Source organism: Cervus elaphus, chromosome 19 (assembly GCF_910594005.1).
Source record: "Cervus elaphus chromosome 19, mCerEla1.1, whole genome shotgun sequence".
NCBI classification, from domain to species: domain Eukaryota; kingdom Metazoa; phylum Chordata; class Mammalia; order Artiodactyla; family Cervidae; genus Cervus; species Cervus elaphus.
The window spans coordinates 77,906,352-77,931,534 of record NC_057833.1 but is presented as its reverse complement, the minus strand read 5'-3'; the positions used below and the strand labels follow the sequence as shown (position 1 = coordinate 77,931,534).

The 25,183-nt window shown below is 44.1% G+C and overlaps 1 protein-coding gene across 3 annotated transcripts in view; it reads left to right on the top strand.

Annotated features, from left to right (window-relative positions):
* Window positions 1-25,183, top strand: part of B3GALT5 (beta-1,3-galactosyltransferase 5) — a 52,599-nt gene that overhangs the window by 13,797 nt on the left and 13,619 nt on the right. For 2 of the 3 annotated variants that reach the window (XR_006335382.1, XM_043875222.1), the window contains exons 2-3: window positions 15,826-15,879; window positions 24,909-25,054. The gene's annotated coding sequence lies outside the window, so the exon portion shown is untranslated. The remainder of the gene's footprint in view (window positions 1-15,825; window positions 15,880-24,908; window positions 25,055-25,183) is intronic. The other variant, XM_043875223.1, reaches the window with a different exon arrangement.

The following is a 25,183-nucleotide window of genomic DNA, read 5'->3' as shown; positions in this document are numbered from 1 at the left end:
TTGTTACAATATTGCTTTATTATTATTATTATTTTATTTATTTATTTATTTATTTATTTTTATTTTTGTGGCCATGAGACATGTGGAATCTTAGCTACCTGACCGGAGATCAAATCTGCACCCTCTGCATTGGAAGATAAAGTCTTAACTACTGGACTGCCAGGACAGTCCCTGAATTGCATTATTTTGAAGATGAACTCACAAGCGTCACCCTGCACCATGCACCAAACAGGACCATGTTAAGTGATTATATTCTGAGCGAATGTCAGAAGGGATGGTGGGGCTTTACAAATCAAGCAAATTAATGTCACGGAAGTCTTAGGAATGGTCTAGAATAGAGCCTGGTGCTTACTAGTTCCTATACTGTGAGGTACTTTATTGACTTTTGCAAAAACTTTAGGAGGGATGTAGTATTATTTTCTCTTTTTAGAAATTTTCCATTTCTCATTTATAGAGAAAATAGGCTTAAGAAAGTAGATATGCCTAGAGTCTCGTAACTAGCAAGTAACTGACTTAAGATTTGACCCAGTTCCTTGGGTTCCAAACACAGAACTCTTAACATCTTGATTGTCTTTTATATGTATCATTTCCCATTTTCCATTTCTCATTTTATTCTTCTCTGCCCCCCTTCCTATATTTCTTAGATACGCTAGAGCTTAGTTCCTTTCAAAGAGGTGATGTGTGTGATTTATCAATAATATCTCATTTTAATGTTTGAATGAATTCAATCCTGCTTTTAGTTTTATTCTCACTCTTTTCTGTGATTTTCATTTGTTGTCTAAATTCTTTTATGAGCTGAGTCCTTTTCTTTCCTTCTTTTCTTTAATAATGGAAATACTTAAGGCTAATAACATTTGCCTCTGAAAGCAACTTAGAACACGTTCTAAAGGATCTTATCTAGTGTTTTTTTTTGTTTTATAAGTAACCTGTCATTACATCTTTAATATCTCCTTTTCACCTCATAGTTAATTTTCTTTATTTCTAAGTGACTGGGATTTGATGATCTTGTTAAAAAATGTTAGTCGCTCAGTCATATCTGTCTCTTTGTGACCTCATGGACTGTAGTCTGCCAGGCTCCTGTCCATGCAATTTTCCAGGCAAGAATACTGAAGTGGGTAGCAATTCTCTTGTTGTTAAACTAAATGTTACTTCTTGGTTTTAGTTTATTGCTGCAATGATGGTCCATTGTTTTCCTCTTAAGTCTGTATACAGTTATATTGCTATTTAGAAATATGCGTGGTTATAATTATGGAAATGCTGGTTTGAAATGAAAATGAGCAGGATTTGAAAACAGTGCTTATAATTCACTTGCTGCTGCTGCTGCTAAGTCGCTTCAGTCGTGTCCGACTCTGTGCGACCGCATAGACGGCAGCCCACCAGGCTCCCCCATCCCTGGGATTCTCCAGGCAAGAACACTGGAGTGGGTTGCCATTGCCTTCTCCAATGCCTGCAAGTGAAAAGTGAAAGTGAGTCAGTCACTCAGTTGCGTTCAACTCTTAGCGACCCCATGGACTGCAGCCTACCAGACTCCTCCGTCCATGGGATTTTCCAGGCAAGGGTACTGGAGTGGGGTGCCATTGCCTTCTTCTATAATTCACTTACTTTAGTATAAATTTTGAGTTCTTGTATCTCCAACTGTTGTGCTTTGTTTCCTTTATTATTAAAATAAAATATATATTCTCAATAGAATTCTTAGGGCACATTTCTAGCTTGGGTTTTTATAGGAAAATGGTTCCAGCCTGTTCTGTAACAACCAGCACAGAGTGAAAAAATGAAGAGCTGTTGTTAAGTTGAACAGTAGGACTAGCTAACAAACCCATCAGCGTTTAACAATTTTAATGAGCTTTTCCAAAGTGTCATATTTTCACTTTGAATCATTTCACATTAAAATCTATGGTCTTCCTGCCAATGTTATATTTAATGAAGCTGTGTACTTTCAGCCAGATTTGGATCAAAGTGAATGTGAGTGAGCTGGAAGCAGAATCCATTAGAAACCCAAGTGTCTGAGGGGAAATTTCCTGAGCATGTGGGACTCGGTTCTATTCATTCCTTCGGGGCAATCTTAGCCACATTCCCCGATGTCCCAAGGCAGTGAGTCATTCAGGACTACTTGGGAATCGGTAAGTTAGGTCAGTGAAATGTCTCTCTCACATATTTCTCTTTCTTCCACTGATTCACGGTGTCTGTGCTGGGTTTCCAAGGGAGAAACCGTGAAAGACACAAGGAAATGACTGGCATTTGATCCAGGAGATGATGTTTGCATGTTAGTATTTTCTTTTTCATTTCAGGAAAGGTGGTTTATGTAGATTTACTGACAAGCTATGATGACCTAGAGGTGGCAGAGGAATGTCAACTTAAAAAAAATAGTCACAACTTAGAAAGTGAGAGTTACATTTTATTTGGTGGGAGTTTTTAGGACTTCAAGCCTGGGACACAACATTTCAAGTGATTCTGAGAGAACTGTTCCAAGGAAGTGAAGAGGGGAGCCAGGTTATATAGAAGTTTTGCAGCAAAGGGCAGGTAGTCTGAACATCGAAAGATTATCGTTAGTTAAGGAAAAGCAGATATCTCAAGGAATTTAGCACTTTTCTCTGTATGGGAAGATGCAAGAGTCTGGGCTCACTGAAATCATTTCCTTTCATATGCATCTTAGCTGTCTGCGGTCAGTTGTTGTTCTGTAACTCAGTCGGTCTGACTGCAACCCCATGGATTGCAGCATGCCAGGCTTCCTTTTCTATCTCCCGGAGTGTGCTCAGACACATGTCCATTGAGTCAGTGATGCCATCCAACCATCACCCCCTTCTCCTCCTGCCCTCAACCTTTCCCAGCGTCAGTCTCTTTTCCAATGAGTCGGCTCTTCGTATCAGGTGGCCAAAGTATTGGACTTTCAGCTTAAGCATCAGTCCTTCCAATGAATATTCAGGGTTGATTTCCTCTAGGATGGACTGGTTTAATCTCCTTGCTGTTTAAGGGACTATATCCTGTGTGTGTGTGTGTGTGTGTGTGTGAGTGTCCCTCCCCCCATAGCTCCTCAATACTGCCTTAGGGAGTGGGTGGGCTGCCAGATCATAGGTATGGTTCTTCCTGGGTGCCCTCGCGGCTCAGAAATTCACATTTGGAGGGCCAGAGTTGCTGATGGCTGTGACAATCTTGTTTATTGATACAGCAGGAAATACTCCATTTCTCAGGAAAGGGGGGCAGTTCTGGAGAGGTAAGATGTGGCAGGAAAAACTAAGAAAGGAGGGGACACAGCTGAATGGAAGTACTCCCATCTGTTTTCGACTCTTGAATGTTGTAACCATCTGTCTGCTCTTCAATTACAGTTCCTGCCTTTCGAGCTTTCTTTAAACAGAAATAAAAAACCTAGTGGGTAAAAATTATGGAAAAAACTGTTTTCCTTTCAAAATATTCATAGAGAGAGGAGGAAGTCTACCCTGACAGATCTAAACGCAGTATGGCTTGTGGGCGGAATTCTGCCCAATACCCTACTCTTGTGTTTGCAGCTTAGCAAAGCTTGCACAGGTGCATTGCTGATATTCAGACAATTACTGCTTTGAGTAATTTTATTCATTTATTCACTTAGTAAATGCTGAAGTGTTCTAGGGCTGACATATCAAGGGACCAGAAGTGAGGATCTTAAAGAATAGAAATTGCTTGTCTCACAGCTTTGGAGGCTGGAAGTCTGAGGTCAAGTTGTCTATAGGACTGGTTTTGAGACCTGTGAGGTGGAAATCTGCTCCAGGCCTCTCCTTTCATTTTTCCTTTAAAATTTTTTTTGATTGGAGGATAATTGATTTACAATGTTGTGGTGGTTTCTGCTGTAGAACAAAGTAAATCAGCTATGAGTATACATAGGTCCTCTTCCTCTTGAGCTTCCCTCCCACCATTCCCCATCACACCCTTCTAGGTCATCACAGAGCACAGAGCTGGGCTCCCTGTCTTATTTAGCAGCTTCCCATTAGCCGTCTGTTTCACATAGCGTTCAGTTGCTAAGTGGTGTGTCTCTTTGCGACCCCATGAACTGCAGCACGCCAGGCTTCCCTGTCTTTCATTATTTCCTAGAGTTTGCTCAAACTCATGTCCATTGAGTCAGTGATGACATCCAACCATCTCATCCTCTGTCACCTCTTTCTCTTTCTGTCCTCAGTCTTTCCCAGCATCAGTGTCTTTTCCAATGAGTCAGCTCTTTGTATCAGGTGGCCAAAGTATTGGAGCTTCAACTTCAGCATCAGTCCTTCCAATGAATATTCAGGGTTGATTTCCTTTAGGGTATACTGGCTTGATCTCCTTGCCATCCAAGGTACTCTCAAGAGTCTTCTCCAGCACCACAATTTGAAAGCATCCATTCTTTGGTGCTCAGTCTTCTTTATATAGGGTCCAACTCTCATATCCATATGTGACTATTGGAAAAACCATAGCTTTGACTTATATGGACCTTTGTTGGCAAAGTGATGTCTCTGCTTTTTAACATGCTGTTTAAATTTGTCATAGGTTTTCTTCCAAGAAGTAAGTGTCTTTTAATTTTGTGTCTGCAGTCTCTGTCTGCAGTGATTTGGAGCCCAAGAAAATAAAATCTGTCTCTGTTTCCACTTTTTCTCCATCTGTTTACCATGAAGTGATGGGACTGGATGCCATGATCTTTGTTTTTTGAACGTTGAATTTTAAGCCAGGTTTTTCACTCTCCTCTTTCACCCTCATCAAGAAAGAGGCTCTCTAGTTCTTCTTCAATTTCTGCCATCAGGGTGGTATCATCTACATATCTGAGGTTGTTGATATTTCTCTTAGAAATCTTGGTTTCAGCTTGTGATTCATCCAGCCTGGCATTTCATATGAGTTTCAGATGGTAAAGAATCCACCTACAATGCAGGAGATCCGAGTTCAATCCTTGAGTTGGGAAGATCCCCTGGAGAAGGGAATGGCAACCCACTGTGGTATAGTATTCTTGGTTGGAGAATCCCATGGACAGAGGAGCCTGGCAGGCTACAGTTCATGGGTTGCAAAGAGTCAGAAATGACAGTGTGACTAACACTTTCATTTTCACTCTGCATAGAAGTTAAACAAGCAAGGTGACAATATACATCCTTGCTGCACTCCTTTCCCAATTTTGAACTAGTCCGTTGTTCTATGTCCGGTTCTAACTGTTGCTTCTTGGCCCGCATTCAAATTTCTCTGGAGGCAGGTAAGGTGGTCTGGTACTCCCATCTCTTGAAGAATTTTCCACAGTTGGTTGTGGTCCACATAATCAAAGGCTTTAGCATAGTCAATGAAGCAGAAGTAGATGTTGTTTTGGAATTCCCTTGCTTTTTCTATGATCCAACGGATGCTGGCAATTTGATCTCTGGTTCTTGTAGAAAAGGCAGAGGAGTCAGGTATCAAATTTTACACATGGTAGTGTAAGTATGTCAATGTTAGTGTATGTGTATCTGTGGTAGTATGTGTGTGTCAGTGGTAGTGTGTGTGTGTCAGTGGGGGTGTGTGTGTCTGTGGATATGTGTGTGTCAGTGGTAGTGTGTGTGTGTCAGTGGTAGTGTATGTGTGTCTGTGGATGTGTGTGTGTGTCTGTGGGTGTGTATGTGTGTCAATGGCAGTGTATGTCTGCCTGTGGGTGTGTGTGTGTCTGTGGGTGTGTATGTGTGTCAATGGCAGTGTATGTCTGTCTGTGGGTGTGTGTGTGTCTGTGGGTGTGTATGTGTGTCAGTGGCAGTGTATGTCTGTCTGTGGGTGTGTGTGTGTCTGTGGGTGTGTATGTGTGTCAGTGGCAGTGTATGTCTGTCTGTGGGTGTGTGTGTGTCTGTGGGTGTGTATGTGTGTCAGTGGCAGTGTATGTCTGTCTGTGGTAGTTATGTGTGTCACTGGTAGTGTATACATGTCAGTACTACTGTCTCAATTCATCTCACTTTCCCTTTTCTCCACCTGTGAACAAGCCCTTTCTCTATGTCTGTGTCTCTATTCCTGCCCTGCAAATACCATCAGTACCATTTTTCTAGATTTCATATATATGTGTGAATACGCAGTACTTGTTTCTTGCTTTCTGACTTGCTTCACCCTGTATAATGGGCTCCAGGTGCTTTGATGACAGCTTTTGATGTTCCTTGGCTTATGGAAGCGTCGCCCTGATCTCTGTCTTCACTGTCATTCAACGTTCTCTGTGTGTGTGTGCTCATCTTTGTCCAACTTTCTGTTCACTAAGGACCCCAGTCATATTGGATCAGGGACCACCCTGCTCCAGTATGAGCTCATCTTAAGTAGTTACATCTGCAGGGACCCTATTTCCACATCAAGCCACTTTCTGGGGTCCTGAGGGTTAGAATTTCATATGGATTAGGGGAAAGACAATTCAAACCATTAATAGTAATATTTGTTTATACACGCAGTGAATGTTTAGTTTGGTAGCCATAAGTTTGTTTTCTAAGTCTGTGAGTCTGTTTCTGTTTTGTAAATAAGTTCATGTGTATTATTATTTTTTTTTTTAGATTCTGCATGTAAGTGATATCATATGACATTTGTTCTTCTCTGTCTGACTTGCCTCACTCATTATGACAGTCTCTGGGTCCATCCGTGTTGCTGCAAATGGCAATATTGCATTCTTTTTAAAAGGGTGAGTGATATTCCATTGACACTGGAAAGTTTTAGGTGCTGGAATGATGCTGTTGGACTTGTGGTTTTGAAAAGTTCAGAGTCACGCAACATAGAGGCTGGAGTGGAGGCGATTAATTCTAGTGTTGGTGAGATAAAGCAGTGAAAATGGTTTCGAGTTTGCTTCTTGTGGGCAGATTCAAAGACCCTTAAGCCTGAAAAAAGGAGTGGGATTTGATACGTTTATGGATGTTCATAGGCTTTTTGATTTGGAGTATGGAACAGGCTTCCCAGATGTCACAGTGGTAAAGAATCTGCCTGCCAATGTGGAAAATGCGAGAGACTCGGGTTTGATCCCTGGGTTGGGAAGGCCCCCCTGGGGAAGAAAGTGGTAACCCACTCCAATATTCTTGCCTGGGATATCCCATGGACAGAGGAGCCTGATGGGCTATAGTCCATGGGGTTGCAAAAGAGTCTGACACAGCTTAGTGACTGAGTGAGCATGTATCGAAAAGTGTGAAAGGACAATATGGATTGAGGGATGATTTTGTGTATAACCAGTGAAGTGGATAAGTGAGATTGTGTTAAGTAAGAAGAGAGGGTCAAGAGCACACCTCAATTTTAAGGGCAAGATGAGGACAGGAGCTAACAAAGGAGAGTCAGAATGAAAACTCAGAGTGCTGAGAGAAGAAACAGATGAGCAACTCTCAGATGCAGCATGTGAGATCTAATTCCCTGACCAGGGATTGAAGCCAGGCCCCTTGCATTGGGAGCAGAGTCTTAGCCACTTGACCACCAGGGAAATTCTGGTGACTCAGTCTTGACACTATCTATATCTTTTACAGTCTCATCTGATATATATGAAAATATCAGCAGTTTGATAGCCAAAAGGCATTTAGAATCTTTACTGAAACCTTTTATTTATTTATTTTTGTCTGCGTTGGGTCTTTGTTGCTGAATGCAGGCTTTCTTTAGTTGCATGGTTTCTTTTGTTGCAGAGCTCAGGCTCTAGGTGCCTGAACCTCAGTAGTTGTAGCATGACGGCTCAGTAGCTGTGGTTCTGGGTCTCTAAATCCTCCACTGTGTCTGCAACCCTCCCTGCCCCTTTCTTTGATCCGGGCACCTCTTACCTTCCATGTTGATTTTCTTCTGTTCTGGCAGCTCTCTACCTTTTTCAGTATTTCTCAATTCTTCCCTCATCTGTGGCTCATAAAGGACAGAAATGGTATGGACCTGATAGAAGCAGAAGATATTAAGAGGAGGTGGCAAGAATAGACAGAAGAACTGTACAAAAAAGATCTTCACGACCCAGATAATCACGATGGTGTGATCACTCACCTAGACCCAGACATCCTGGAATGTGAGGTCAAGTGGGCCTTAGGAAGCATCACTACAAACAAAGCTAGTGGAGGTGATGGAATTCCAGTTGAGCTATTTCAAATCTTAAAATATGATGCTGTGAAAGTGCTGCACTCAATATGCCAGCAAATTTGGAAAACTCAGCAGTGGCCACAGGACTGGATAAGGTCAGTTATCATTCCAGTCCCAAAGAAAGGCAATGCCAAAGAATGCTCAGACTACTGCACAATTGCACTCATCTCACATGCTAGTAAAGTAATGCTCAAAATTCTCCACGCCAGGCAGCAATACGTGAACTGTGTACTTCCAGATGTTCAAGCTGGATTTAGAAAAGGCAGAGGGACCAGAGATCAAATTGCCAACATCTGCTGGATCATCAAAAAAGCAAGAGAGTTCTAGAAAAGCATCTATATCTGCTTCATTGACTATGCCAAAACCTTCGATTGTGTGGATCACAATAAACTGTGGAAAATTCTGAAAGAGATGGGAATACCAGACCACCTGACCTGCCTCTTGAGAAACTTGTATGCAGGTCAGGAAGCAACTGTTAGAACTGGACATGGAACAACAGACTGGTTCCAAATCGGGAAAGGAGTACATCAAGGCTGTATATTGTCACTGTGTTTATTCAACTTATGCAGAGTATACCATGAGAAATGCTGGGCTGGATGAAACACAAGCTGGAATCAAGATTGCCGGGAGAAATATCAATAACCACAGATATGCAGATGACACCATCCTTATGGCAGAAAGTAAATAAGAACTAAAGAGCCTCTTGATGAAAGTGAAAGAGGAGAGTGAAAAAGTTGGCTTAAAGCTCAACATTCAGAAAACTAAGATCATGGCATCTGGTCCCATCACTTCATGGGAAATAGATGGGGAAACAATGGAAACAATGAGAGACTTTATTTTTTTGGGGGGAGGGCTCCAAAATCACTGCAGATGGTGATAGCAGCCATGAAATTAAGAGACACTTACTCCTTGGAAGGAAAGTTATGACCAACCTAGACAGCATATTAAAAAACAGAGACGTTACTTTGTCAACAAAGGTCCGTCTCGTCAAGGCTATTGTTTTTCCAGTAGTCATGTATGGATGTGAGAGTTGGGCTATAGAGAAAGCTGAGTGCCAAAGAATTGATGCTTTTGAACCATGGTGTTGGAGAAGACTCTTGAGAGTCCCTTGGACTGCAAGGAGATCCAACCAGTCCATCCTAAAGGAGATTAGTCCTGGGTATTCATTGGAAGGATTGATGTTGAAGCTGAAACTCCAATACTTTGGCCACCTCATGTGAATAGTTGACTCATTGGAAAAGACTCTGATGCTGGGAAAGATTGAGGACAGGAGGAGAAGGGGCCGACAGAGGATGAGATGGTTGGATGGCATCACAGACTCAATGGACATAAGTTTGGGTAAACTCTGGGAGTTGGTGATGGACAGGGAGGCCTGGTGTGCTGCGGTTCATGGGGTTGCAAAGAGTCGGACAAGACTGAGCAACTGAACTGAACTGAACTGTGACCTTAATTCCATTCAAGGAACATGTTGGTAATGGCAGCATTCTTGGCAGAGTGGGTCAGAGGAATAGCCTGACAGTATTCCTCTGTTAACTGTTTGCGGACCCAAAGCAGGTTAATGGTGACTTTTGCTAGAATGCTTTTAGATAAGCAACAGGAGCAGAAGCAGATTACAGTGTGCTGAAGATTAATTCATTGGTGGATAAGACTGTCCACAGTGGTGAGTGGAGACTATTTATTCCAGAAGCTTGATTTGGAAACAAGAAAATAAGAGGCTTACTAGAAGATGTCAGGTTACTTAGATAAGGTCCCTTAATCATTTTTTGAGGGGAGGAATGAAGTTTTGTTTTGCAACCATACTTAAAGCAGAAATTCATGTAGGTAGTGGCTGTTATCTTAAGAGAAAGAAACAATACCATTTGTGTTCCTTTTATCAATATGTATTGTCATTGGAACTGATGAGGAAGAAATTCACAATATCCTTCCCCATCCCCAGCCAGAAACCTGGATCCCAGAAGAGGAACATTTTCTACTGTGTGTGTGTGCTCAGTTGTGTCTGACTCTTTGAGACCCCATGGACTGTAACCCTCCAGGCTCCTCTGTCCATAGATTTCTCCATGCATGAATAGTGAAGTGGGTAGCCATTCCCGTCTCCAGGGGATCTTCCTGACCCGGGAACTGAACCCACGTCTCTTGTGTCTCCTGCATTGGTAGGTGAGTTCTTTTCCCCTCAAACCACCTGGGAAGCCCCACTTTCTACTTAGAGATGTTTAAACATTATGAGAACAGGGTGAGCTGTGAATGGGAGTCCACCTTGAGGGGAAGGAATGAGGAGAGTGATAGGGAATGATGCAGGGAAAAAAGTGTCCTTTGTTTTATGATCATAGACTTCCCCCAGATGATTTATTCAGCAAATATTTGTGCATCTCCCACCATTCCCTTCCAGTTGTGCTGTTGTTTGGGGTTCCTGGGAGTGTAGCAGGTGGACAGAATATCCCATCATTCCCTTGCTAATTTTTTTTCCTAACCCCAAAATTCCCAACGGGAACTGGCTATTGAATTCTTCTATTAAAAGACTGAGTCCTTTAAGTCTGTAAACAGGGGAATGGTTGCATGATTGCTTTTTTTTTTTTTCTTTTTTTTACATTTCAGTGGGTTTTGTCATACATTGATATGAATCAGCCATAGATTTACACGTATTCCCCATCCCGATCCCCCCTCCCACCTCCCTTTCCACCCGATAAAGACTGAGTCCTTTAAGTCTGTAAACAGGGGAATGGTTGCATGATTGCTGTATTTGGGGAGGCAGATGTAGACAGGTGGCTCCATCCATCACAGGACTAGCTGTATTTATACCTGGGCCCCTTGGTAATAATTAGTGAAGTTGCTCAGTCATGTCCAACTCTTTGCGACCCCATGGACTGTAGTAGCCTACCAGGCTCCTCTGTCCATTGGATTTTCCAGGCAAGAGTACTGGAGTGGGTTGCCATTTCCTTCTCCAGAGGATCTTCCCAACCCAGGTATCGAACCCAGATATCCTGCATTGTAGGCACACACTTTACTGTCTGAGCCACCAGGGAAGTCCTTTGGTAATAATGGACTCCCAAAAAGTATGTGTGATACCTGTCAGCATACCTGTCACCACTATGGTAGGTGATCCCAAGTTTAAAAATGTAAGGAAAGGTCAAGTTTAAATTAGTGAATATTGTGCAGTGGCATTCATTTTCTTTGCTTCTGCACTCTATAAGGCCTGGAAATACAGGATGGTTAACAGATATTGCTATGGAAGGGTCTTGACAAGGTCTGAACTAGGGTCTGAGTAGGAATGTTCATAACCAGCACAATATTTATATACATGTGGCAGTTGGGAAACTTGTATCTAGCATGTCATGTGGAAATTTGCCTTCTTGAGAAGACTGCAGAGATGTTTGCTCAGTCTTTCCTCCTAGTTGCTAATTCTCCACAAATGTTTACTGTTTACTCTTCACGATGATTTTTGTAAATGAAAATCTGAGAGTTTGAATGAAGTCTCTTGGCAACTGTGTAGGTCAGTGTTTGAATAAAAAAAAGGGGATCTTAACTCTCCCCCGTCAGTGAATTTCTTGGCCAAGTGTCATGGCTTCAACATTTTGTCTAGACTCTGGGGACAGGGTCTGCTTCAGGCCAGGCCAAATGATCTTGAACTCAATGGGCAGAAGTCATGCTATTTCTACTGCTGTTTAGTTACTAAAGAAAAGAAGAAAGAAAGTGAAAATTGCTCAGTCCTGTCTGACTCTTTGCAACCCCATGGACTATAAATTCCATGAAATTCTCCAGGTCAGAATGCTGAAGTGGATAGCCTTTCCCTTCTCCAGGGGATCTTCCTGACCCCCTGGGGTCAGGAATTGAACTGGGGTCTCCCACATTGCAGGCAGATCTTTTTTTACCAATGAGCTATCAGGGAAGCCCATTTAGTCACTAAGTCACGTCCAACTCTTTGCGACCCCATGGACTGAAGTAGCCTGCCAGGCTTTCTGTCCATGGGATTTCCCAGGCAAGAATACTGGAGTGGATTGCTGTTCTCTTCTCCAGGAGATCTTCCTGACCCAGGGATTGAACCCGTGTCTCCTACATTGGCAGACAGGTTCTTTACCACTGAGCCACCAGGGAAGCCTCGCAGAGGTCATGAGGTTTTCTGTATGTTTGCTAGAAAAACAGAGCTCCTTTCCTAGCCACAGGTCATCAGTAGAATCTACCCACTTCCTTAAAGACAAGCAGTGAGTAACAATAGGCTGGAGGAAGCTATATGATTACTGTAGAGGAAAAGATGATGGAGTTAAAGAAGTATTGGTCATCTTGGGTAGACATCATGCATTTGTTATAAGAGCATCCACTGTGAAATCAGATTGTCCTACCACACTTCTTGCAGTGACGCCTAGGGCCTGAAATAGCTCACAGTTCAAAGGACATTTCAGCGGAAGACAGATGGTGATAATCATAAGTAACATGGGCTGAGTGGGCTTGCCTGTGTGGATGCGATTGCCTGTGTTTGGATTCAGTTTTCCCCAGTCTGCTTGTAGATTTCTTTGGTTGTTGGCTGTCATGCTTGAGAATGAGCCGCTGAGTGATGAAATCCATGGTGAGAAAGTCAGCTCACACTGAAAGGAAGTTTCTGGTTGAGGGTTATCTGCTTGTGCTGTGGAGGGGCAGGTCTGTAAGTCAAGAGGCTGTTCTGCCAGAGATTTATCTGCTTCTGAAAAAAGTCACTCTGCTATATTGACAAGTGACCTAGGCTTTTGAATGTTGCCTCTGGACAGCAATGGTTTATTATGTATGTCTGCAGCCAAGAAATTAAAAGACACTTGCTCCTTGGAAGAAAAGCTATGACAAACCTAGACAGCGTATTAAAAAGCAGAAACGTCACTTTGCCAACAGAGGTCTGTATAGTCAAAGCTAAGGTTTTTCCAGTAGTCACGTATGAATGTGAGAGTTGAGCCAAAAAGAAGGCTGAGTGCCAAAGAATTGATGCTTTTGAGCTGTGCTGCTGGAGAAAACTCTTGAGCAACCCTTGTATAGCAAGGAGATCAAACCAGTCAATCTTAAAGAAAATCAGCCCAGAATATTCATTGAAAGGACTGAGGCTGAAGCTACCATCCTTTGGCCACCTGATGCCATTGGAGGAGGAGCCGACTCATTGGAAAAGACCCTGATGCTGGGAAAGATTGAGGGTAGGAGGAGAAGGGGGCAACAGAGGATGAGATGGTTGGATGGTATCACCAACTCAATGGACATGAGTTTGAGCAAACTCTGGGAGACAGTGAAGAACAGGGAAGTCTGATGTCTATGGGGTCACAAAGACACAACTGAGTGACTGAACAACAACAAAAATTACTGTGTGTGCTCTATTCTCTAAATGAAGACAATCTTTTCTCTGTCTCTCTTTTATTGAAATATGGCTGATTTACAGTGTTAATTACTGCTGTGCAGCAAATGACCCAGTTATACACACAGATATATTCTTTTTCATAGTCTTTTCCATTATGATTTATCACAGGATGTTGGATATGGTTCCCTGTGCTCTATGGTAGGACCTTGTTTACTCATCCTATAAATACAAGTTCACATCTGCTAATCCCTACCTCCCACTCCTCCCGTCTCCTACCCACCTCCCACTTGGCAGCCACCAGTCCGTTCTTTAGGTCCCTGATTCTGTTTCACAGGCGGGTTTGTTTGTGTCATAGTTTAGGTTCCACGTGTAAGTGGTATCATAGACTGTCTGTCTTTCTCTTTCTGACTTACTTCGCTTACTGTGATGATATGGTAATGTTTGGAGTTGGGGCTTTTGGGAGGTGACTAGGTTTAGACTTGGTGCATTCTCTCTGCCTCTCTCTCTCCCCCTCCTCCGTTCCTCCCTCTCTTCTTACCGCTGCCACGTGAGGACAGAAGGAGAAACTGGCCATCACAAGCCAGGAAGAGGGCTTTTGCTACAGCCCAGCCCTACTGCCAGCCTGATCTCAGACTCCAGCCGCGGGATCTGTGAGAAAATAAATGTCCGTGGTTTAAGCCTCCATGTCGATGGTGTTCTATTAAGGCAGCCTGACTGCCCTAAAATGCCTTAAAAAAAAATTCAGAGATAACTTCCTTAAAGAACAATATGCGTACAGAAAAAAAAAAAAACATACCATAACTACAAGTTTCATTGAATTTTCACACATTGAATGAATTCATAAAATATCATTTCCCCTTTGTTTTTAAACTAGCTGCATTGCCTAAACTTATTTGTTCACTTTTACCTAAATGAAATAACACACTCGACTCTTCATTAGGATTTCATCCATGTCCTAATAATATCTTTAGAACATCATAATTGTTAGTGCTTTTAATATTCAAAGTCTACATATGAAATAACTAGCTTGTTTTTTTCTTCTGTCTCAATATGGGTTGGGAGAGGGGTGGAATTACCATTAGAGCATTATTTCTGGAGTACCATATAGAATTCTATTTATTTTGAACAACTCAAATTCCAACAGCAACAGGCTTCATTACCTTTATTTTTTCTCCTTTTGTTCCATTAGAAGTTCAAATAGATACAACATGTGCATTATTATAGCTGCTGTTCAGTTGTTCGGCCATGTCCGACTCATTGCGACCCCGTGAACTGCAGCATTCCAGGCTTCTCTGTCCTTCACCATCTCCTGGAGTTTGCTCAGACTCATGTCCATTGAATCAGTGATGCCATCCAACCATCTCATACTCTGTCACCCCCTTCTCTTCCTACCCTCAATCTTTCTCAGCATCAGGGTCTTTTCCAGTGAATTGGCTCTTCACATCAGATGGCCAAAGTATGGGAACTTCAGCTTCAGCATCAGTCCTTCCAATGAATATTCAGAGTTGATTTCCTTTAAGACTGACTGGTTTGATCTCCTTGCAGTTCAGGGGACTTTCAAGAGTCTTCTCCAGCACCATAGTTGGAAAGCATTAATTCTTCAGCGCTCAGCCTTCTTTATGGTCCAACTCTCACGTCTGTACATGACCAGTGGGAAAAAACATATCTTGGACTATACAGACCTTGCTGTCTAGGTTTGTCATAGCTTTTCTTCCAAGGAGCAAGTGTCTTTTAATTTCATGGCTGTGGTCACCATCTGCAGTGCTTTTTGGAGCCCCAAATCATAAAATCTGTCACTGTTTCCACTTTTTCCCCATCTATTTGCCATGAAGTGATGGGACCAAATGCCATAATCTTCATTTTTTGAATGTTGATTTCTAAGCCAACTTTTTCACTCTCCTCTTTCACTTTCATCAAGAAGTTCCTTAGTTCCTCTTCACTTTCTGCCATTAAAGTGATATTATCTGCATATCTGATGTAGCTGGTGTTTCTCCTGGCAATCTTGATTCCAGTCTTGATTCCAATCTTCCCTGTGAGTTTTCTAGCCAGGCAATTCATATAATGCATTATTATTAACCAGTGAAATTATCCTGCCTTGGTGTATTTTAAGTTGCTAAGTGCTAACTTACTCACAACAATCATGGCTTTCTTCTGGCCATTTCTTTTCTGTGATAATAGTTAAATACTGTAAAACAGAACTGGAGACTAAATGTGTTCTCAAAGCTCAGCATCCGCTGGTTCTGAGACCAGAGATCATTGGTGTGAATCTCTGGGCTCTATTTTCTCAGCCACTTGGGGTGGTTGGAGCTGCCGTGTTCAAAGTAAGCGGGAGGCTTCTGTGTCGTATTATGGATGGGGAGAGAGGTCCCCCCACCCCGGGACCCCAGACTCAGCAGTTTATAAAGCCTAGAGAAGCTCTGGACCAGCTCCCTGATGTCCTCAGAAAAGTCAGACTCCTCAAGGCCGTGCTGGTCTCCAGCCTCACTTCCAAGCTTCCCCTTTGTCCTTCCTAGATTCCTGCCTCTGCCCGTGCGCCTCCTTGGAGCAGCAATCCTGAGCATCCTCAGGTAGGACCTCTCTCCTCTGTGTTGTGAAAACAAAGCCAGAGTGGGATGCAGATAAAACAGCAAGAACAGATTGTATTCCAGAAGTACTGTCGGAGGGGAAACTTGACCTTGCCGCAGAGCTGAGCTCAACTCTGGGTACGGCCTCAACAACTGGGGATTTACAGCCAAGGAGGAGGCTGGAGGGGGTGGAGTGGGTTCGTGGCTGGGGAATTACTGTGAGGAAACACTAGGGGTCAAGGAATTCTGGCCAAACTGAATTTGACAGGATGATTGCCGAAGGTGGGCCCCAAGTTTGGGGGAAGGGGATTTGACAAGATAATAATAAAAAAACTTATTTGTGTTGGGTTTCAGTTGTGGCATGTAGAATCTTCATTAGGTCATATGGGGTCTTTTGTGGCGGTGCATGGTCTCGGTTGTGGCAACCAGGCTTAGTTGTCCCGCGTCGTGTGGGTTCTTAGTTCCCTGACTGGGGATTGAACCCGTGCCCCCTGCCTTGCAAGGTGGATTCTTAACCACTGGACCACCAGGGAAGGCCCTTGACCAGATATTGAGGGTGAGGGATTCTGGGTAAACCCACTTAGCAGGATGCTTGATGAAGCTGGGTGACTCAAAGATGGCGCGGGAGTCCAAGGCTGAGGTCTTGCTGAGAAGGGGGTTCGGAGAAGGCTGATGGAAGTTCTGTCAAGGACGGTCTTTCAGGTTCACAGGCAGGTTCTCCTTGTTGTGTCATGTCCATTATAGCTATGCTCATCCTGAGGGCTGTGAGCACCTCAGAAGTTTACTTTCTTTATCTTTGAGCTCCAGGTCTCTGGACCCTGCCCCTCCTCCACAGAGAAGACACTCAAAAGAGGTTTTCTGAGGCAGTGAAAGCATCCAGGGTGTGAGGGCCCCGGGCTAGCCCCCTCATGAAAGTTCTTCAGGTAGGAAGTGTTCCTGCCCTAGCTGGTCAGCCATAGAGGACGAGCTGTGTCAGTGGGGACACTTCACCAATATAATTTCCTGCATCCCAGCAACAGGAGCGGTGAATGGTGAATGGGATTTTTGTTCACGGTCCTTGGTTGAGGTCGTGAGGTGATGGGAAAGGCAGAGAAAGAAACCATTTGTCATGGGTCTGGATGTTCAAATTCCCTTCTCCCAAAGAGGAGGCCCCAGATGCCCTCTGAACACCTCTGTGCCCAGACTCCGGCCACTGGCCCGGCGATGACCCACAGCATCACAGGCAGCTGGTGTGCGTGGCCACAGTCCAAGGACGCCTCCCAGGGGAAGGGAGGGGGGCCTCCACGGAGCTGGCACAGGGAGCCAGAGCAGATGGTTTTGAACATTTCTGAAATGGGAGAGGGGTTGAAATAGAGTTGATGGTTTATTTTGTTAAATAGAAAAAAATTTTTAAATGGTCAGCCACCATCACCCTTCCCCCCACCCATGAAACTGAAAAATATATTTTACCCCCCAAAAGTGGTAAAAATGTGCAAAGCTTCCACTTCACCCAACCTCAGCCCTGGCGCCCAGGCCCTTGAGGGAGGTCAGATAAAAACAAGTATTAAAACCTTCTTAGAGGGACTGGAAATGTGGGGGTGATGTCACCCAGTGCTTCAAATAGCTATGACTGCTGTCTTTCCTCCTGTTTCCCTGGTGCCTCAGTGGTAAAGAATCTGCCTGCAATGCAGAAAACTCGGGTTCGATCCCTGGATCAGGAAGATCCCCTGGAGAAGGAAGTCACAACCCACTCTAGTATTCTTGCCTGTGGAATCCCATGGACAGAGGAGGCTGGCAGACTTCAGTCTGTGGGATCGCAAAATTTGGACATGACTGAGCATGCACGCATCTTCCCTCTCCTGGGATCATGGCCATCACGGTTTTGAAGCATGACCATCCCTCAGTTCGGGTGTGACAACCTGTCTACCAGTGGTGACAGAAGACCCTGAGCACCAGAGCAGGTCCAGCACCTTGAAAAGGAAAAAAAATTTCTTTTTTTTTTACCTAGGGCTGTGGTAACAAAGTACCGCAAACCGAGGGCTCAGGCTCCGAGGAGACAGGATGGTGTGGCTGTCGACAGATGCTTATCTTCTCACGGGGCTGGCAGCTGGAAATTTGCAGTCAGGTGTGGGCAGGGTTGGTTCCTTCTGAGGCTGTGGGGAGAGTCTGTCCCCATCTGCTTGCTGGTAATCCTTGATGATCCCTGTCTGTAGACATATCACCACCATCTTCTCCTTCTTCTTCACTTGGTGTTCTTCCAGTGCGCCTATCTGTGTCCAAATTTCTTTTAAAATTTTATTTATTTATTTATTTTATTTTTGGCTGTGCTGGGTCTTCCTTATCCAGGGTTCGAACCCGCATCTTCTGTGTCTCCTGCTATGCAGGCATATTCTTTATCATTGAGCCCTCAGGGAAGCCTGAGTATTATTTTGGTACACTTTAAAAAGTATTTTGATACATTTATTTCAATATACTTGCTTTCCTTGGTTATCTTGTATCTTGTGTTTTATGAACTGCCTTGAAAGTTTCCATGATATAAAAATGTTTGTGGCTCCGGCTGGCTTCAGGAAGAACTCACTTCCACAGAGAACTGTTAGGAGGCCCAGTTCTCTCCCTCTCACTGGCCCTCCAAGAGGTGGCCACTGTCCTCTGAACCCACCAGGCTGTGTTTTCTCTCTGGTACTCTCAGACCCTCCAGGGCTGTGGCCTGTGATGTGCGCATCCAGCCAGGGGTGGAGCTCTGGGGCATCCCTGGACCACTCTTCCCACGCTCCTCCGGGCTGGGGTCATCCCTGGGTAGGCACCCTCTGCTTGTTGTGACAGAATCCCCTTGCAAGGCAGACTGGAAAGGGGAGGACTGAGGTGACAATGTGGAGTGTCCCCATCCTGCTTCAGTTAGAAGTCAGGAGGCTGACATTTCCCTCTCCACCCATCTGGAGCTCTTGTGGTTGTACTCTTAGCAAAACTGGACCCCGGCAGATGAACAGGAGAAAAAGAGACAATTTTGCTCCCTATGTACGGAAATCTCATAGAATTGGGACTTGAGAAGAGGTCAAAGCAGCCTTTAAACTTTTGAGACAAAGAAATAATAGACTTGTGGGATGTTGACAAGATAAAGAAACTCAAGTTTTGAGTGCTACCTTAGTGAAGAATCTAAACAGCATCTGGGCAAGAGTAGTAAATTAAAGAAGTAATAAGGTTTGTTTATATCAGCTTTTCTGCCCCAGATTCTTCATTTCTGGAGAAAAAGGTGTCTCTCTACTTCCAAATTCAGAGAGGGCACCTTTCACATGAGAGATTTTTTTGATTTTGGGGGGACAGAAAGGAGGGTCAAAGTGTCCCTTGCATTGGCTGCTTCTTAAATAACTGAATTTAAAATAATCCATGTGCCATTGAAACATATTTTGGAGTGAGCTGCCGTAAGCCCCATATTTTGGAGTGAGCTGCCGTAAGCCCCCAAAAAGTCATGACAGAAGTAATTGCCACCAGGCACCTAATGGTTTCCCACCATATTGAGAGGCAGGCATAGTTCTCCCCAGTTGGAGACATAGACACAAGTGGGGAGTATTTAAATACTTTGTCTCAAATAACACTCTCCTGTGATCTAGCCTGATGTGAACAAGATCTTTTGTTTCCAAATTCCTCCATCTTTCCATCCCAGCAGGCTGCCTGAAGTTAACAAAAGAGGACTTTTAAGAATCTGCTCTGCAGCGTCTTAAACTGATCTAAAATGGAAAATGGAGTGCATACTGATTTGGCAATTAATGAAATATTGTAGCATCATCATAGCAACCACACACTTTGATTTGGAAGCCTGCCTTTCATGTCTGGCCAACTGGTATGTTACAGCAGCCTTCCAGGCCAGCAGCCGTCCAGTCTTCAGAGTTTGCAGAAAAAGTAAAGCCCAGACTTCCTGGGGTTGTGTTAATCCTGTTTTTAATTTTCTCTCTATTATGGTGTTTTGACATTAAAAAAGCATCATAATATACAGAAAACCTTTCAAGGGACTTCCCTGGCAGTCCAGTGGTTCAGACTCTGAGCTTCCACTGTGTGGTGAGATGGGTGGAGGGGTTCCATCCACATTAGGGAGGGCGATCTGCTTTATCCAGACTCCTGATTCAAATATGCATATCATCCAAAAAACAACATCACAGACACAACCAGCATGTCTGGCCAGATGTCCAGGCAACTCATGGCTCAGGCAAGCTGACACACAGTCATTGCCCTGCAAGAACTGTGTTGCTCCCGTAGCTTCAGATGCTGACTCCCGGCTCTCCTCCAATGGGCTGAGGCTGGACTCTGGCTGAGAACTGAGAGCTGTGGCCTAGCGTGGGCTTGGGGCAGTTGTACAGAGTCTCATTCATACAGCTTTATCCAAGTGATGCCCTCTGGTGTTTTCAAAGGGGCCAGCCTAGAATGGAATCACCTGGGACATACTAAAATGCAGAGTAGTATGGTCTGGGTCCCAGACCTGCTTTATATGAGCCTGTGTGGGATGGAACCTTTTTTTAAAAACAATTTATTTTATTGAAATAAATATAGTTTTATATAGTTGATTTACAATGTTGTGTTAATTTCCACTGTCCATTGAAGTGATTCAGCTTTACCTGTATATACATTCTTTTTTGTATTCTTTTCCATTACAGTTTATCACAGGATATTGGATATAGTTCCGTGTGCCATACAATAGGACCTTGTTGTTTATCCATTCTGTATATAATAGTTCAGTTCAATTCAGTTCAGTTCAGTTGCTCAGTCGTGTCTGACTCTTTGTGACCCCATGAATCGCAGCACACCAGGTCTCCCTCTCCATCACCAATTCCCAGAGTTTACCCAAACCCATGTCCATCGAGTTGGTGATGCCATCCAGCCATCTCATCCTCTGTCATCCCCTTCTCTTCCTGCCCCCAATCCTTCCCAGCATTAGGGTCTTTTCCAATGAGTCAACTATTCCCATGAGGTGGCCAAAATATTGGAGTTTCAGCTTCAACATCAGTCCTTCCAATGAACACCCAGGACTGATCTCCTTTAGGATGGATTGGTTGGATCTTCTTGTAGTCCAAGGGACTCTCAAGAGTCTTCTCCAACACCACAGTTCACACTTGATCTTAACCAAAAGGCCGAGAAGCGATAACACCACAGTTCAAAAGCATCAATTCTTCGGCGCTCAGCTTTCTTCACCGTCCAACTCTCACATCCATACATGACTACTGAAAAAACGATAGCCTTGACTAGATGGACCTTTGTTGACAAAGTAATGCCTCTGCTTTTAAATATGCTATCTAGGTTGGTCATATCTTTCTTTCCAAGGAGTAAGCGTCTTTTAATTTCATGGCTGCAATGCCATCTGCAGTAGTTTTGGAGCCCCCCAAAATAAAGTCTCTCACTGTTTCCACTGTCTCCCCATCTATTTGCCATGAAGTGATGGGACCAGATGCCATGATCTTAGTTTTCTGAATGTTGAGCTTTAAGCCAACTTTTTCACTCTCCTCTTTCACTTTCATCAAGAGGCCTTTTAGTTCCTCTTTACTTTCTGCCATAAGGGTGATGTCATCTGCATATTTGAGGTTATTGATATTTCTCCCGGCAATCTTGATTTCTGCTTGTGCTTCTTCCAGCCCAGTGTTTCTCATGATGTACTCTGCATAGAAGTTAAATAAGCACGATGACAATATACAGCCTTGACGTACTCCTTTTCCTATTTGGAACCAGTCTGTTGTTCCATATCCAGTTCTAACTGTTGCTTCCTGACCTGCATACAGGTTTCTCAAGAGGCAGGTCAGGTGGTCTGGTATTCCCATCTCTTTCAGAATTTTCCACAGTTTATTGTGATCCACACAGTCAAAGGCTTTGGCATAGTCAGTAAAGCAGAAATAGATGTTTTTCTAGAACTCTCTTGCTTTTTTGATGATCCAGTGGATGTTGGCAATTTGATCTCTGGTTCCTCTGCCTTTTATAAAACCAGCTTGAACATCTGGAAGTTCATGGTTCATGTATTGCTGAAGCCTGACTTGGAGAATTTTGAGCATTACTTTACTAGCGTGTGAGGTGAGTGCAATTGTGCGGTAGTTTGAGCGTTCTTTGGCATTACCGTGATATTGAATGGTTTGACTTGGAAACGAACAGAGATCTTTCTGTCGTTTTTGAGATTGCATCCAAGTACTGCATTTCAGACTCTTTTGTTGACCATGATGGCTACTCCATTTCTTCTAAGGGATTCCTGCCCACAGTAGTAGATATAATGGTCATCTGAGTTAAATTCACCCATTCCAGTCCATCTTAGTTCGCTGATTCCTAGAATGTCGACGTCCACTCTTGCCATCTCCTGTTTGACCACTTCCAATTTGCCTTGATTCATGGACCTAACATTCCAGGTTCCTACACAATATTGCCCTTTACAGCATCGGACCTTGCTTCTATCACCAGTCACATCCACAACTGGGTATTGTTTTTGCTTTGGCTCCATCCCTTCATTCTTTCTGGAGTTATTTCTTCACTGATCTCCAGCAGCATAATGGGCACCTACTGACCTGAGGAGTTCACCTTTCAGTGTCCTACCATTTTGCCTTTCATACTGTTCATGGGGTTCTCAAGTCAAGAATACTGAAGTGGTTTGCCATTCCCTTCTCCAGTGGACCATATTCTGTCAGACCTCTCCACCATGACCTGACTGTCTTGGGTGACCCCACATGGCATGGCCTAGTTTCATTGAGTTAGACAAGACTGTGGTCCTGTGATGAGATTGGCCAGTTTTCTGTGATTATGGTTTCAATCTGTCTGCCCTCTGATGCCCTCTCACAACACCTACTGTCGTACTTGGGTTTCTCTTACCTTGTACATGGGGTATCTCTTCACGGCTGCTCCAGCAAAGCCCAGCCGCTGCTCCTCACCTTGGACGAGGGCTGTCTTCTCATGGCGCCCCTCCTGACCTTGAACGTGGAGTAGCTCCTCTCGGCCCTCCTGCGCCCGTGCAGCCGCAGCTCCTTGGATGTGGGGTTGCTCCTCCTATAATAGTTAGCATCTGCTTGTCCCAAACTCCAGTCTGTGCTTCCCCTATGCCCCTTTCCCTTTGGGAACTTTGTGTCTGTTCTCTACATCCATGAGTCTGTTGCTGTGTCATAGACAAGTTCACTTGTGTCATATTTTACATTCCAGATATTAGTGATATTGGATGATATTTGTTTTTCTCTTCCTGATTTACTTCACTTCACCTCTAGGTCCAGCGATACTGGTGTAAATGGCATTATTTCATTTTTTTTAAAGGAATGGAAGCTTTGATCTTGCATTTTTAACCAGTCTCTTGGGAGAGTCTTACACCCACTGGGTTTGAGAGCCTCTGGGTTGTCCAGGCTGCACGTCGCTTGTTCTTTCTGCTTTCCCCGCACTGTCCTTCTGCTCTCCCGTGGCCTGGGGGAGGGCGAGTCTTCTCAGATGTATGAGGACGACGGCTCTGGAGCAGGTGTGCTGAAGGTGAAACCCAGCCCTCTGGACTGCTTACTGTCCTCTGGGAGTCCTGGGGCTGGGATTCCCATCCCTGTTTGCACCTGTCACATCACACCTGCCCTTCAAGGATGAGCTTGAATACCACATCTTCCACGTGGCCTATCCAGCAGGCTGGATAGTTCTCTTTCCTTCGCGGTCACAGGCCCCTTGGTTGTGTGCTTCAGCCCCAGGCACTGTCTCTGGCCTCAAGTGGACCACTGCTGTCCATTCCAGATCTTTCCCTTCAGCAGGTGGTCCTCCCACCAGCCCCCTTAAACTTAACTTTCCAGATGGTCCCCTTGGCTTCCCAGCCCTGACTTCTGATGCCTTTGTCTCCAGGCGCCGTAACCTCGGGTCCTCCAGTGGAGGGTTGGATTCTGGGTCCTGGTGACACGCCGTATACTCAATCAGAGATGCAGATGTAATTGGGGGTGCAGAGTGGAACGTTTGGAGAGCATGCTTCTTGGTCTCTGCACTGTAGGCCGGAAGATTCTTCCAACTGCACAGGAAAACAAACAGCCCCTGCAAGCTTTGGCCATCGGATGGTAAGGCGTGGCGCTCATCCTGCCCCCTGGATGCTGAGCATCCCTTCCTGGGGACTGAGATTCATATGGGGGATCCCAGGAAAGGGCACAGGATGGAGGATGAGAACCAAGGGTTACTATTGAGACAACCGCTGAGGAAGAGCAGACTTGTCCGAGAAAGTTAGCAAAATTGAGAAAGAGCATCTTTTGCCTACATTGGCTTTTATGTTTCTTTCTAAAGCACATGGCAGGAGAAAATGCAATTTGGCTTCCCTTCCCCCTTCCCCTGGCAAAATAGACTACACATCCTAGCCCTGCAAGTACAGTCTCACGAAGAAAGGGACAGACTTCTTAGCCTCTTACAGCACCAGCTCAGTATCATTCTCAAAGTCCATTTGCCTCCTGGGGTGATTTCTCTGAAGTTGGTGGGGGCTCCAGCTGATGGGGGACCCAGGAGAACAGGAGCTGGATTAAGTTGACCTCCAGAGAGTCAGCTAGCTGTTCCATTTCTTTTATGGGGAATGTATTTGGAACAGATTTTTCTTTAATGAAATTTCAAAGTGCTCTCTTGGTGTCAAAATAACCAACCCTTCCTTTGTTTCACACAGTGGGTTTCTTTTCTTGCCCTTTTCCCCTCTTATCCAGCATGATATTCTGAAAACACAGACACTGAGTTGAGAATTGATGTGTTTCCTCCCTATGTCAAGCCTTTAAACATCAGCCATGGACTCTATTATGTGACTGTAACTGACTTAGTTGTCTGCTATGTCTCCTCAAAAAGTTCTGGAATGTTGTCCTAACCCATTAGGCTAAAAGGATTTTCAGATTTTTGCATGCTCTTATTATTGTCAACAGAGCAAACATGTGGTGGGATGTGTCTTGATTGGACCCATTTTACAGATGAGAAAAGTGAGGCTGGGGAATAATGTCCTACTGATGAGTAATGCATTGGCACTATGGCAAATGCTTCAGCACAGCAAATAGTAAAGAACTGCTGCTGAGGCATGAGTAATTTGAATGACGCTGTTCTTGGTTTTTTCCTCATAGGGCTTGCCGAGGCAGAGAATCATCATTTTCTGGCAAACAAACCAAGCCCAAGACCTAATTGTGCTGAATGTCATATGCTGGCAGCTGTTGGAATCTACCCTTTGGCTTAGCTTTCAAACAAGAGGTTCATCTTACCCAGGAAAAGGGTGAGTTATTTGCTTTCTTAATGTTATAATGCTGACATGGATGATCCTGAGTTTGTGGAGAATAAAAGAGATAGGTGAGCAAAAGAACATGTGTGCATGTATAGTCTCTTTAGTCGTGTCTGACTCTGT